General features: G+C 38.1%; 1 protein-coding gene across 1 annotated transcript in view; it reads left to right on the top strand.

Annotated features, from left to right (window-relative positions):
- Nucleotides 1–15,440, top strand: part of LOC106087731 (uncharacterized) — a 598,301-nt gene that overhangs the window by 21,923 nt on the left and 560,938 nt on the right. The window lies entirely within an intron of this gene.

The following is a 15,440-nucleotide window of genomic DNA, read 5'->3' as shown; positions in this document are numbered from 1 at the left end:
GTACCAACATAACAGAAAAAGAAATAGAAAATCAAACATACGTAACTCACGAAATTTGAAAGAAACATTTATTTTTTCATCACACCTCGTATGCTGTTATTGGAAACCACTTTACTAAAACATCAACATCACACTTATGTTGTGCTGGTCTCACTTAACATGCATTCCTTGTAAAACTAATCAACACATTTCATTTGGTTGCGATTTGATTACACATCCTTAGTCCTTAGAGTGTAATTAATAGCATACATGTGATGTTGATTTGAGACCTACAGCAATCGTATACTATAGTAGGCATATAGATATGTATGTTAATGTGATTGTATACAAATATGTTTATAAATCTATTAATTTTATATATTGACTATATAACACATACATACCCGCATTTTATATTAAAATTTTTATTGCTCTCAGAAACAATGACATTAGCAGATGTAATACTACATTATTTTCCAACACCATCAGACGACATTTACATGGGTGCATTGTCATCTTTATTATATTTTATCCATCATTTTATTTTATATAATTTTATTTTTTTTTTAATTTCTTTTATTTCATTTCGTTTATTTTATTTAATTTAATTTTATTTTTTTTTTAATTTTATTTTATTTTATTTCATTTTATTTTATTCCATTTCATTTCGTTTCATTTCATTTCATTTCATTTAATTTCATTTAATTTCATTTCATTTCATTTCATTTCATTTCATTTCATTTCATTTCATTTCATTTCATTACATTTCATTTTATTTCATTTCATTTAATTTCATTCCATTTCATTTTAGTTTATTTTATTTTATTTTATTTTATTTTATTTTATTTTATTTTATTTTATTTTATTTTATTTTATTTTATTTTATTTTTATTTTATTTTATTTTATTTTATTTTATATTTTTTTATTTTATTTCATTTTATTTTATTTTATGTTATTTTATTTTATTTTTTATTTAATTTCTTTTCATTCCATTTCATTTTATTTTATTTTATTTTATTTTATTTTATTTTATTTTATTTTATTTTATTTTATTTTATTTTATTTTATTTTATTTTATTTTATTTTATTTTATTTTATTTTATTTTATTTTATTTTATTTTATTTTATTTTATTTTATTTTATTTTATTTTATATTTTAATTTATTTTATTTTATTTTGATTTATTTTATTTTTTTTTTAATTTTATTTTATTTTATTTCATTTCTCCCCTTTAATGGCAATTTTGTTTCCTTTGTCGTCTGTGGTCCATAGGCCGTATTTCCGGAAGAAAAGGGGGTTGCGAAAGACTTTATATTTTTCGGCACAAGTGGTGATTTTCAAAGAAAAATTGCATTCATTTAAAAATAATAGAAAAGTGTTTGTTTCTCAGGCACTTGTTGTCTTGACACACACACATACACACACGCTCACGAGCCCATTAACCATACACTCATTCATTTCTCTGTTTGTGTGAGATATGCAAAATGATTTCCTCAATCCCGTGTGGGGCTCCTCGCATAAGGTGGCACTTTAATTAATTATAATGTTCATGTAATAGAAATGAGAACAAATTGCATATAAATTTTACATTTGAGCTTTGGGGCGAAAACAAAACACAAAGCAAATGCAAATGCAATGAATAATGCAAAACATTCTGTTTTTTGAAATAAATGCCAACGTATCGTTGTGTATAGCTTTGGTGAAAATTAATTTAAAAGCAAAAGTGTGGCAAAAAATATATAAATTAAATTTTCGAAGTATAATAGATGATGGGTACAAGGGCGGATTTAAAAGAAACTTAGCTTATGTTATGTCAAGTTGAAAAGTGTGCGGATATTAATCCGCCCCATGCCACTATGGAGCCTCACCTAGGCCAGTAGTTGTTGTTGTAGCAGTTTTTTGCATTCTATCTTTAGTTTGCTTGATTCTGTTGAGTCTCTGCGACTAAGATGGGGTGCATCCAGAGGGATCTCGATCTGAGTCGAGTGGGTCTGGCTGGGCAGTTGAATAGGTGACATGTATCGTCCCTGACCAGAATCGGAATATACATCTTGCACATCGGTATCAATCCATGCTCAATATGAGTTGAGGCGGCTGCATCTGACGAAAAGTAATTGAGTCAGAACTACTCTGGTTTATCAAGGGGAGATAAATTTCTTCAGGTGCAACGGGAGGCGGTCGTTGTCCAAGGACTTCATTCACCCGGTTGCTATTTAAAGCATCCGCTACCGTGTCTGCATAAATGTTGTCTAGACCCGCTTGATATGCCGCTTGATCTAGAGGTTCTCTCTTGTAGCGCTGAACCAACCTAGATCATGAAGATCTACCTTAAGGCTTTTGGGCGGTGGATATCTATCCAGAAGATGATGATTCGGATGGTCTTTGCGATAACAGCCCAAAAGGTATTGCTTAGACAACTTTGTCTCCTGATGGAGGTGGTTCACATGAGAACTGAGGAGAAAGCCCGTCACAAAGATCTGAATAGTATTCCACTGCGTGTCACAGAGCTGCCGAGACCACGCATTGCGTTTCATAACATAGCACAGACTTTGTCTGCGCTCCAAATGCTGCCGGCAAGTAACTTGAGGACCTTGTTTCTACTTTTTTAAATTGCTGTGGCATGTGGGGAGAATGTGTAAGAGCTATCAAATGTGATGCCAAGTATTTTGGGACACTTGATGGTTGGAATCATTTCACCATCGACCATCACAGTCAGCTCAGTATTCATCTCACGACTATTTGTAGTGAACTATGTGGCTGAATATTTAGTGGCAGATATCTTCAGATCTCTTGCAGCGAAATATGAGGCATGTTCGTTTAAGTAGACGTTCAACCTATCGCAGATGTCAACAATGAGTGGGGGCCTGATGCCATGATCGTACAATTACTCACCTATGGCAGCCGGTTGTACGTACCGGATTGGCCTGATGGCGTCTTTCATCGGCAAGGGCAGCCGCCTCAGTTTACGACACACTGCTACAACAACAACATCGCCCGCATATGATACGATATCTGCGTTTTCTGGAGGGGGTGGAATGAAGGATAGGTAGAGGCTTAACAGTGCCGGTTATCACACCGCCTTGAGGACCATCCTGTTTAACTCTACGGTGCTTGTACTTCTTATCACCAAGTTCTACAAATTACTGACGACCGCACAGGTAATAAGCGACCCAGCGAATTGATAATGTCCTCAAATGGTTTAACATGGTTGACCGTGTCGAATGCCTTCGATAGGTCCAGTGCCACGAGGACCGTCCTATCACAAGGCCTGGACTAATTGAAGCCACGGGAAATGTGTGCGGTTGTACTCGGCGAATGGAAATTCTCCTACGAGGCTCGGTAGGAGTAATGCCTCAAGCATCTTGGCTACCGGTGAGAGAAAAAAGATCGCTCTGTACGACTCCCGCAAACTCGGGTTCTTTCCAAGCCTGAGTAGCGGGATCACTCTGTTCAATTATCAGACACTGGGAACTTTAAGAGTGTTCAGAGACAGGTTGAGGACAGTAGTAAGGATCTCAACTTCAGGAGATCCAGATTTTGCAGCATCAGTGTAGAGATTCCGCCAGGCCCAACGCCTTGGAGGATTTGAAGCCACGGACGACATTCGTAACATCGCCCACGGTAAACTGTGATGTCTGTCCACCGGCTCGGAGACCATGACAATTGGTTTTCGTCCTTGAGTTGTCACTCTCGGGATGCACAATAAATTAACGGTTGAACAGCCTGACGCATCTCTACGGTTCATTCACGGTTACGTCGCCAAAAGTGACTGAGGTCCTATCATCCCGTCTATGGGGCTTCGAGAGTGACTTAACCGTAGATCACAGGTTTGATGTCAATTCATACTGCCAATGTGTACGTCATAGCATAGAAGGATTGTTCTACAGGGTGGCTGATGAATATTGCTACAATGATGAATATTGCTACATTTTTTTTTCGGTGTATGGAATACATTTTTCTTTTATTCATGTTAAATTAAATTATTAAATTAATTATTAAATTATTATTAATTAAATTAATTAATTAATTAATTAAATTAATTATTAAATTATTATTATTAAATAGAAAAAAAGTTATTACATTTTTTTTTGGTAGCGGCTTTCATCAGCCACCCTGTATTTTACGCACAACCTCGTGCAGGGCAGTCTCCATTGACCATCCCTGGACATAGGCATACTGTTTGTATTTGAGCCGTTCGCTGGATGTCCTACTCTTTATCATGGTGTCTACAATACGTTATATGGTTTTGAATAGATGCGACATAAGGTTTATAGGGCTTGGGTATAGATACCACTCTTGCCTCCTGCCAGGCTTTAGGAGTATGTAAAAGTCCAGGCACGCTTTGAAAATGTTGGCCAGGTGGGCCGCCAGATAGTCCGCCTTCTTCTGTAGCAACGCCGTAAATATTTCACCAGGTCCGTGTGACTCAAATGGTTTAAAGCTCCTCAAGGATTCCTTAACCATAAAATCCGTAATGATAATCCTATGATTAAAATCATTATTCCAAGATTCCGGTGTCTTCGTGAGTCTCGTCGCATCTTGTGGAAAATGCGTTTTCATCAAAAGCCTCAACATGTCTTCCATTGTTTCTGCTCTCACTCCCATGTCATCTATTAACGTTTCAGTGTGGACATGGGTTTGGGGAGAAACTTTTTCATCTTGGCGGCGTCATGAAAGCTATCGACCTGGTCGCAGTAAAGCTTCCAGGGGCAAGTTTTGCCGCTCTGGTAATCTTATTGTTTTCCTCGAGCCGTGTGTAATACGCATCCCAATAAACATCCGCTTTTTTACGACGTGCTTGCATATCTCCCAGGTCATCCAGGGGTTTTCTTCGGCTCACTTCCTTTCCCGAAGAGGACAACTATCTTCGAAAGACCCCACCAGTGAAACAGTAATTCCGTTGACATTGCTGTCAATGTCTTCTATGCTTGGACAATCTTAATTTTCTTGTCCACCTCCTCTTCTGAGTAGTCTTCCGAATTTTGTGCAGTTGGTTTTCAACTTATTCCGGAAGCTTATCGGATTCGGCGCTTATGGTGCTATTCTAAACCTAATGTAGCAATTGTCTAAAAAGGAATGCTCCATAGAGAACTCTAATCCTTACCCTTATAGATTAGATTTCGTGTTCTTAAGTCGTTAATATTAAAGTACTCTGCCAGAGCTAGGCCCCATTTATTGATGCACTGCCCCACGAAATGTTGAGAAAGTTTGCATCGCACCCTATTAGTACCTCATTTCCTGTCTGTTTTGTTTTCCTCACCAACCGTTGCAGCTCCGACGTAGGTGACGCTGTCGAAGAGTCGAAAAGCAGATAAAGTGATGCCAGGTATGCTCCATCCTCTCCCTGTCTCATCACTTTCGCATCTGACATTGACAACTCTGGGGAAAATATATAATTAAAACTTTTATGACAAATAATGCAGGTTCTTGCCCTAATACCAGTGTCAGCATAGAATAATTTGTAGTTGATATGGTTCAGACCAGAAACTTTGTCCCGGTTCGTCGATGGCTCCTGAATTAAGGCAATATGAATCTTGCCCTTGCTGATTTTCTCCATCAGAGCGTGAGTAGGTGTCTCGTTTCGGTGGAGGTTTATCTGGATGACCTCAATTATTGGTTCTCCATTAGATGGGCTCTTTTGGAGTGGGTGATAGGCTGTCTCATCGCCTGCTCCTTGTTCTTTACACTGCATTGAGTTTCCCGTCACTGCACTGCCTAATGTTTTGAAATTAGCATCTTTTCCTATCTAAGTCTTCCGAGACTTGAGAAAGTCGGTAATGGCTCCACCTTGGGGTCCCGGTTCGTAATGCTGTATTGAGTCTTCTATCCATGTACTGCCTGATGTTCCAATATTAGGATCTTTGCCTATACTAGTCGTCCAAATCGTGAGTAAATGGCCTTCTTGGGAGTAGGTTATGTTCTCATCGTCTACTCCCTGTGCGTTAGACGGCATTTAGTTCTCTGTCACTGCTTTGCCTAATGTTTCTGCATTAGGATTTTTATCCATCCTAGTCTTCCTAATCTCGAGAAAGTTTGTTGATGGTTCCGTCGTTGGGTCCCTGTTCGTTATGCTGTGTTGGGTCTGTCGCCCTGCACTGCCTGATGTTTTAGTATTAAAATCTTGGCTTATCCTAGTCTTCCCAATATTGAGAGAGTTGGTGATTGTCTCGTCGTCGTCCACCTGCCCGTTGGACAGTATCGAGTGTCCCGCCACTACACCGCCTGATGGCTCAATATGAAGATATTTGCCTATTCTAGTCTTCCCAATCTTGAAGAAGATAGCCATGGGCTAATGGTCTCAGAACGCCATGCTTTTAGTCTTAGCCAAAGTTCTCACGGGGACTTGATCAATGCCCACCACGGGGAGAGTTCCTTCCTTCTTCCTCCTTCTCCTCCCCTGTGGAAAATCTCTCATTTCTCCACGATTAAATCTTAGTTTTGCTTAGTTAAGACTTCCATCATGCGTTTCATCGACGTTTCGTCGCCGCCCGCATACTTGATGAAGAAAATTTTATTGAAATGTTGTTTGATTTTAATTTTTTTTTGCCTGTTAAGGCGTACATCATTTTAACTTCATAATTATTTAGACTTTAGAGAAAACTTTCAAATTTTGACTTGACAGAGAAAATTATTTTAAAATTTTCCTTTTTTTTTAATTTTCATACCCTACACCGCTACTGTGATACAGGGTATTATAACTTAATGAATTAGTTTGTAACACCCAAAAGGATGAGAGATAGACCCATTGATAAGTATACCAATCGACTCAGAATCACTTTCTGATTTGACTTAGCTATGTCCATTTGTCTGTCTGTCTATCTGTCCGTCCGTCTGTCTGTCCATGGTAATTTGTGTACAAGGTACAGGTCGCAGTTTTTATCCGTTGGTCTTAAAATTTTTTACAGGCATGTTTTTCGGCCTAGAGACGAAGCCTATCGAAATTGGAAAAAATCGGTTCAGATTTGGATATAGCTTCCATATATATGTTCGTCCGATTTTCAGTAATAATGCAAAAAAATGGTCATTTGTTAACCGATTCTCTCGATTCTTTGGCAATAAGGGTTCTTTTACGACTCTCGATATTACTGGCGAATTTTATGAAAATGGGTTCAGATTTGGATATAGCTCCCATATATACGTTCGTCCGATTTGCAGTAATACAGCAATAAAATGGTCATTTGTTACCCGATTTTCTCGAAATTTGGCAGGAAAGATTTTCTTATGACTCTAGATATTTCTGGTGAATTTCATAGTAATCGGTTCAGATTTAGATATAGCTCTCATATATATATATCGCCCGACTTTCACTCCTAGAGCCACTTCAAGCACATTTATTGACCAATCTTGCCAAAATATGGCACAACGCTTTACTCGACGACTACCACAATATACATAGAGTGTTGTCAAAATCGGTTCATATTTAGATATAGCTCCCATATATATGTTTGTCCGATTTTCAGTAATAATGAAATAAAATGGTCATTTGTTACCCGATTTTCTCGAAATTTGGCATGAAAGATTTTCTTATGACTCTAGACATTACTGGTGAATTTCATAGTAATCGGTTCAGATTTAGATGTAGCTCTCATATATATATATATCGCCCGACTTTCACTCCTAAAGCCACTGCAAGCACATTTATTAACCAATCTTGCCAAAATATGGCACAACGCTTTCCTCGACGACTACCACAATATACATAGAGTGTGGTCAAAATCGGTTCAGATTTAGATAAAGCTCCCATATATATGTTCATCCGATTTTATGTAATAATGCAATAAAATGGTCATTTGTAAACCGATTTTCTCGAAATTTGGCAGTAAGATTTTTTTTACGACATTACTGGAGAATTTTATGAAAATCGGTTCAGATTTCGATATAGCTCTTATATATATTTATCGCCCGACTTTCACTCCTAGAGCCACTTCAAGCTCATTTATTAACCAATCTTGCCAAAATATGGCACAACGCTTTCCTCGACGACTACCACAATATACATACAGTGTGGTCAAAATCGGTTCACATTTAGATAAAGCTCCCATATATATGTTCGTCCGATTTTCAGTAATAATGCAATAAAATGGTCATTTGTTAACCGATTCTCTCGAAATTTGGCAGTAAGGGTTTTTTACGACTCTAGACATTACTGGCGAATTTTATGAAAATCGGTTCAGATTTAGATATAGCTCTCATATATATATCGCCCGACTTTCACTCCTAGAGCCACTTCAAGCACATTTATTGATCAATCTTGCCAAAATATGGCACAACGCTTTCCTCGACGACTACCACAATATACATAGAGTGTGGTTAAAATCGGTTCAGATTTAGATATAGCTCCCATATATATGTTCGTCCGATTTTTAGTAATAATGCAATAAAATGGTCATTTGTAAACCGATTTTCTCGAAATTTGGCAGGAGGAATTTTCGCTTGTCTCTCAATATTACTGATTATTTTCTTGGAAATCGGTTCAGATTTAGATATAGCTCTCATATATGTATATATATATATATTGCCCGATTTTAACTTCTATAGTCACAGCAAGCGCATTTATTGCCAAAATTTTGCAAAACGCTTTCCTCGTCGACTACTACATTATCATAGAAGTTTTTCTCGAAATCGGTTCAGAAGTAGATATAGCTTCCATATATATGTTAGCCAGATTTTGGGTAATTTGCCATAATGTTGTCATTTGTCAACCGTAGTTTTTACAGTTTGAACATATTTGCTCAAAATTTGACACGGATTGTTTAATAACCCATCCGAGAACATCCGCCGAAGTCCATCGAGATTGGTTCAGAATTGGATACAGCTCCCACATTGTGCTTATATGGTGTAGGGTATTATACAGTCGGCACCGCCCAACATTTGCCCTTCCTTACTGGTTTCACTTTCTGTTTCTTAAAGACAATAAAACTGGCCTATTTTTTGTTTTTATCAAAATAATTACTTGCATATTCAGATTGTTTAAACTTTAATTTTTCCAATTTTATTCTCCCTCTGTGTACATGACCCACATTTCTACACAAATTGGTACCATTTATTCATAGTCAAAAATAAAGCTATCAAAAGGATGTGCCATTTCTGTAGAAAAAACTGTTCACATTGGGTTTTTTTCCGACTCATCTTTTATGAGCTTTCCAATGACGCATTGTTTTGACCTGCTGCGATGCTTTGATTTGGTCCATTGTGACGTATACGCATTATTTCGTTAATTTCAAACATAGCATCACTCATACGTCACGGGGTACAAAACCATGATGAATTTGAAATAAATCAAAACAGAATTTACGACATCAAGCGAAATTAAACAGCAACCAACTCTTGATAGATTCATGTCCATACTTATCCAAACAAATCGCCAAATCGTTGCCTGGCCGATCGTTGTTAATGATGTCGAGTGCTCCCCTCCTAAAATAATTAATAAACCCAAAAAGTTTATCATTGAAATTTTTTAATTAATATTATTCGAGTATAATTTTACCTAAAGAAATCCCAGACATCCTGCACATATACGCACGCACATCTATCCATACATACAAACAAACAATGAGCTATAAGTTACCAATTAAAATAAATGAAATATTTTCAAAATAGCACAGTAGCATTAATTACCCTCCTTAAAAGAACACTAAAACACACACACACAAAACAAACTGAAACTCAGACTCTCGCAGCAAGGCGGATGATGAGCGGCAAGCGTTTGGCGTATAAATAGCTTTCATTGACTGTGCGGCGTTATCGGAGGAGGCGGTTATGGTGTTCCAGTTATGGCTTCGATATTTATGGCAAATATCCGATGAAATTGCTATGAACAAAAAGGATTTTTCCTCTGTTAATATTCCAAACTATAATTATCGCTATAATTATTGGCCATGTATACCATATATATTTTATTTTTCGATGTTACAATTGCTGTTGTTTTCAAGGTGTGTGAGAGTAAAGCCAGATGTATCCATATTATTTTGAATTAGGTCCAATTGTTAATGATATCTTTATGAATGTTGATTTGTTGATTCCAAAAAATTGTTTGTTTGAAGAAATTTTATTAGCCAAAGTTTTGGTTGGAAACCGTAATAAATGCGCAAGAAAGATTTCTTCGTAACTTTTTATATGATTTATATTTGTTGAAATTTTTATGGGAATGAATCATCCTTGGTTAGTAGGGTATAAGTAAATTTTTGCAAAAATAAATCGAAATTTTAAAACCGAGATAATCTGTCAGCTCGGCCGACAACGGTTTTCAAAATGTTACTTCATAAGTGTACCTTTAGATTTTTTTTGGCGTTATATTTTCTATGTAACGTTTAAGACTAAGTTTGGTTCATTTATTGCACGCCGGTCTATGGGTTCAAACGCCTGGATTTTAATCCGGCATATTTCTTGTGTGATTATCCATTCTAAAATAAACTTCTGTTGCGACCGGAAATCCGGAACGGGATGCTTTTTTGCGCTCCGCTCCGGCAAGAAGTTTTCCGGTTCCGCATTTTCGATATTCGAATCAGTTAGCGAGAAGTTTATATAAGTCACAGTTTAAAACTTTTAGGAAATCAGGCAATAAATGAGGATTTTATGGCTGAAGATTTCAGATGTGCAGATCATTTCATATGACAGCTATATCCAAATATGGTCTGATATGGATCATACGCGCATCATCGGGTGGCCTACTGCAACTCCATGTTCTAAATTTATATTAAAATATGGTCCGATCTGGACAAAATTTGTTTCAGACAACGGGAATTTTAGTCCAATTCACTATGGCAGCTATTGGGTTGCACAAAAGGTAATTGCGGATTTTTTAAAAGAAAGTAAATGCATTATTAATACAAACCTAGAATGAACTTTAAATAAATATACTTTTTTTACACTTTTTTATCTAAAGCAAGCTAAAAGTAACAGCTGATAACTGACAGAAGAAAGAATGCAATTACAGAGTCACAAGCTGTGAAAAAATTTGTCAACTCAGACTATATGAAAAATCCGCAATTACTTTTTGGGCAACCAATATATACAAATTTAGTCCGATCTGAACTATGTTCAATTTGGACAATGAGAGGCCTAGTGCAACTCATGGCACCATATTGCAGCAAAATAAGTCAACAAATGGGACTTTTATGGGTTTTAACCCCTTAATCATCAGATCGATCTATATCCCAGCTATACCCAAATTTAGTCCGATCTTGACTTTGTTCAATTCGGACTATGAGAGGCCTAGTGCAACTCACTGTTTCAAATTTCAGCGAAATCGGGTAACAAATTGGGTTTTTATGAGCTTAAAACACTAATGCGACAGATCGGTTTAAAAGATAGCTATATATGAATATAGTCCGATCTGGACTATATTCAGGTCGGATAATGAGAAGCCTAGTATAACTCACGGTGGCAAAATTTCAGCGCAATCGGGTAACAAATAGGGCTTTTATGGGTTTAAGACTCTTAATCGGCAGATCGGTCTATATCGCAGCGATATCTGGACCAAACTCGTTGCGGATGTCGACAGGATGTCACTGTTCTAAATTTCAACAAAATCGAATGATAAACGCGCTCTGAAATCATTAGATCGGTCTATATAGCAGCTATAATTAATTATGGACCGATATGGACCATGTTCTATTCGGATATCGGGACCTTAATACAACTTTCGGCTTATAATTACAACGAAATCGTATAAAAAATGCGGCTTTTATAGGCCTTAGATCATAAACCGCGAGATCGGTCTATATGGTAGATATATCTAAATATGGTCCGATCTGGACTATATTCAGGTCGAACAACGAGGGACCTAGTGTAAGTCACGGTAGCAAAATTCATTCCGTTTGTGACACCTTGAATTATTGATCTGCGATCCCATAAAATATGTATATTGTGGATTATCTCGACATTCTGAGCTATCTAGCCCCGGCCGTCTGCCGAAATCATGATAGGGGTCGATTGCATAAAGCTAGCCACTTGAAATTTTCGCACAGATATTTCTTATTTATGTATGTCATTGGGGATTGCGAATGGGCTACATCGGTTCAGATTTGGATATAGCCCCCATAGAAATTGATCCCCCCACTTGACTTCTTGAGCTCTTAGAAGCCTTAATTTTCATCTGGTTTCACAAGTACCCATGCTTCAGAACCATATAATAACACGGGTAGTAACAGTGTCTTGTATAGTGTAAGCTTCGTCTGTCGAGAGGTGGCCTTGTATCTAAACTGCTGACTTCGTCCAAAGCTGCATCTGTTTGCCAGTATTATTCTTCGCTTAATATTAAAATTGGTGTCATTTATTTCGATTACGGCGGTGCCGAGGTAGATAAAGTTACTGTATCATAGTTGTGGTTTCCAACTTTCTCCATTTTCTTTATCTGCTCGGTTGTGCAAGGCTTTTAGGGAGTTGAAACCATCCATTTCGTCTTATCTCCATTTACTGCCAGACCCATTTGTACTGACTCTCTTCCGATTCTTTCAAAGGCTGCAGTTACTACTTCCGGTGACCGACCTATGATATCGATGTCGTCGGCATAGGCGAGTAGCATGTGTTCTCTTGTGATTAGTGTGCCATCTGCATCTCGTATAATCTTCTCCAGCAGGATATTAAAGAGATCACACGATAGGCTGTCTCCTTGTCTGAAACCTCGTTTGGCATTAAATGGTTCGGAGATATTGTTTCCTATTCTTACTGAGGAACGCGTATCAGCAAGTGTCTTCCTGCAGAGTCTTATTAATTTTGCAGGGATACCAAACTCAGACATGGCTTGAAATACCTTTGAACGTAAAGGATTATCGAAAGCGGCTTTGTAGTCAACAAATAGATATTAGATGTTGATTTGTCCTTCTCGGTTCTTTTCCAGGATTTGTTGCAGTGTGATTATCTGGTTCAGGGTGGATTTATCAGGTCTAAAGCCGCATTGATAGGGTCCAATTATCTCATTGACCTAAGGTTGTAATCTTTCACACAGTACGCTCGAGAGTATCTTGTATGCGATGGGGAGGATACTTATTCCTCTGCAGTTGGCACATTCCGTCTTGTCTTCTTCCTTGTGTACGGGATGATAGTATGCTGAGGTTCCAATCATCGGGTATGCATTCTTCTAGCCAGATTGCGCATATAAGCTGATGCATACGCCCTATCAGCGGGACGCCACCGGTCTAAAATAGTTCAGAGGGTAACCCGTCGGCTCCTGCTGCCTTGTTGTTCTTTTGTCGGGTCACTGCTACTTGGACCTCATATTGACTAGGAGGTAAAAATTCTATACCATCATCATTGATTGGTTCTGCGGTATCCTCTTCGCTGCCAACTTCGGACACTAGCAGTTGGGTAAAATGTTCTTTCCATATCCTCAGCATGTTATCTGTGTCAGTTACCAGATTTCCTTCTTTGGCTCTGCGTTCTTCTAGCCAGATTACGCACACAAGCTGATGCATACGCCTTATCAGCGTGTCGCCTCCGGTCTTAAATAGATCAGCGGTATCCCGTAGGCTCCTGCTGCCTTGTTGTTCTTTAGTTGGGTCAGGTAAACTTTCTATACCATCATCAGGGATTGGTTCTGCGTTATCCTCTTCGCCGCCAACGTCGGACACTAGCAGTTGGGTAAAATGTTCTTTCCATATCCTCAGCATGTTATCTATGTCAGTTACCAGATTTCCTTCTTTGCCTCTGCAGGCGAATGAGCCTGCACCAAACCCATCGGTTTGATGTTTAATTCTTTGGTAGAATTTCCGGACTTCATTCTGACTTCTGTACATCTCAATTCGCTTGCACTCACGTCTTTCCATTTCCTTGTTCTTTTTGCGGAATAGACGTTTCTCCTCTCTCCTTTTCTCCCGATACCTCTCCTTCATCTGGCTCGTTGCTACTGATTGCAGTGTTGCTCTATATACCGCATTCTTGGCTTCAATAGCATCTTGGTAGTACCATGGGTTTCTTGGAGGATTCTTCCGGTACCCAAGTACGGATTTCGCGCTATTTTCAATGGAGTGGGCCATAATTTGCCACTGCGCCATTATATCATCGGAACAAGGAGTGCTTTCATCAAGCAGTTGGGTAAGTCGAGTCATCTGTTGTGTTTGCAGCTTTTCTATGTCCATCTTCCGTGCAGTGTCAGATCGTACTTTCCTCGCCATGTTCAAACGGGTGCGAACCTTTGCTGCAACAAGGTAATGATACGAATCTATATTCGCTTCATGGATCGATTGTACATCTAGCACGCTGGATGAATGCCTTCCTTCTATCACAACGTGATCCATTTGGTTGCTCGTGTTTTGATCGGGTGACAGCCATGTGGCTTTGTCAATATTTTTGATGTTGAAATCTGGTGCTACTAACTACCATGTTTTTTGCCGCGGCGAAATCAATCAGCCTCAACCCATTACTGGACGTTATCTGGTGGAGGCTAAACTTTCCGACTGTTGGACCAAAAATGTATTCCTTCCCAATCTTCGCATTAAAATCTCCCCCACCGAATTTAATATCATGGCAGGGCCAGCGGTCATATTCTCTCTCTAGGCGCTCGTAGAAAATATCCTTGGCTGCTCGTCTTTGTCTTCCGTTGGGGCATGGGCACAAATAAGGTTGATGTTGAAGAGTTTGGCTTTTATGCGAATTGTGGCTAGCCTCTCATCCACCGGATTAGAGACCTCAAGCGGTCTTTTTTGGGAATTTTCGGACACTCTTTAAAAAAAAAATTGAAAATCACAGCATAAATGATGATTTGGCAGCCCGAACAATTTTTCGATATACCGAGGTGACCAAATTTAGGGGCCTGCAAAATGGCGCCCGAACAGCCTAGGACCTTGAAATTTTGCGCAAGATCTCGTTATCAACTCAGTTCTAACCATTTCAAATTTCAAAGTGATATCTCTACCCTTTTTACTCGGCATATTTTTTTACTATTTTTTTTTTTTCGATTTTCTCCCACTGTGCTCCGCCAAAATTTGTTTTTGAGGTATCCTTATCTCCTTAAGTTTTTCTCTTTTTTTTCGTTTGATTTCATTTAAAGTTAAGGACCTTGAAATTTTGCACAAGATCTCGTTATCAACTCAGCTCTAACCATTTCAAATTTCAAAGTGATATCTCTACCCATTTTCACTCGGTATATTTTTTTACTATTTTTTTCGATTTTCTCCCACTGTGCGCCGCCAAAATTAGTTTTTTAGGTATCCTTCTCCCCTTAAGTTTTTCTCTTTTTTTGGTGTTGTTTCATTCAAAGTTAAGATTTGTGAAAAATCTCCTTTGTTTTGCTGATTTCTCGTACACCTACTTAGTGTTGACAAGGCATAGGCCAGCTTGTAATTTTATTCATGAACTTCTTATTAGGTTTACCATTTTTTGTTTTTCTTCCTTTGCCAACCTAATACAAGTAAATGACCAAGCAAAATTTGTGTAGCATTTCTTGTTGATTGCTTTATTTGTTTCATGTTCGTTAACACTGCCTCTCGGCATTATTTATACGCTAATGGTACATTTCCGT

This window comes from Stomoxys calcitrans, chromosome 4 (genome assembly GCF_963082655.1).
Source record: "Stomoxys calcitrans chromosome 4, idStoCalc2.1, whole genome shotgun sequence".
NCBI lineage: Eukaryota > Metazoa > Arthropoda > Insecta > Diptera > Muscidae > Stomoxys > Stomoxys calcitrans.
The sequence above is the reverse complement of the archived record's forward strand: the minus strand, read 5'-3'. Positions and strand labels throughout refer to the sequence as shown.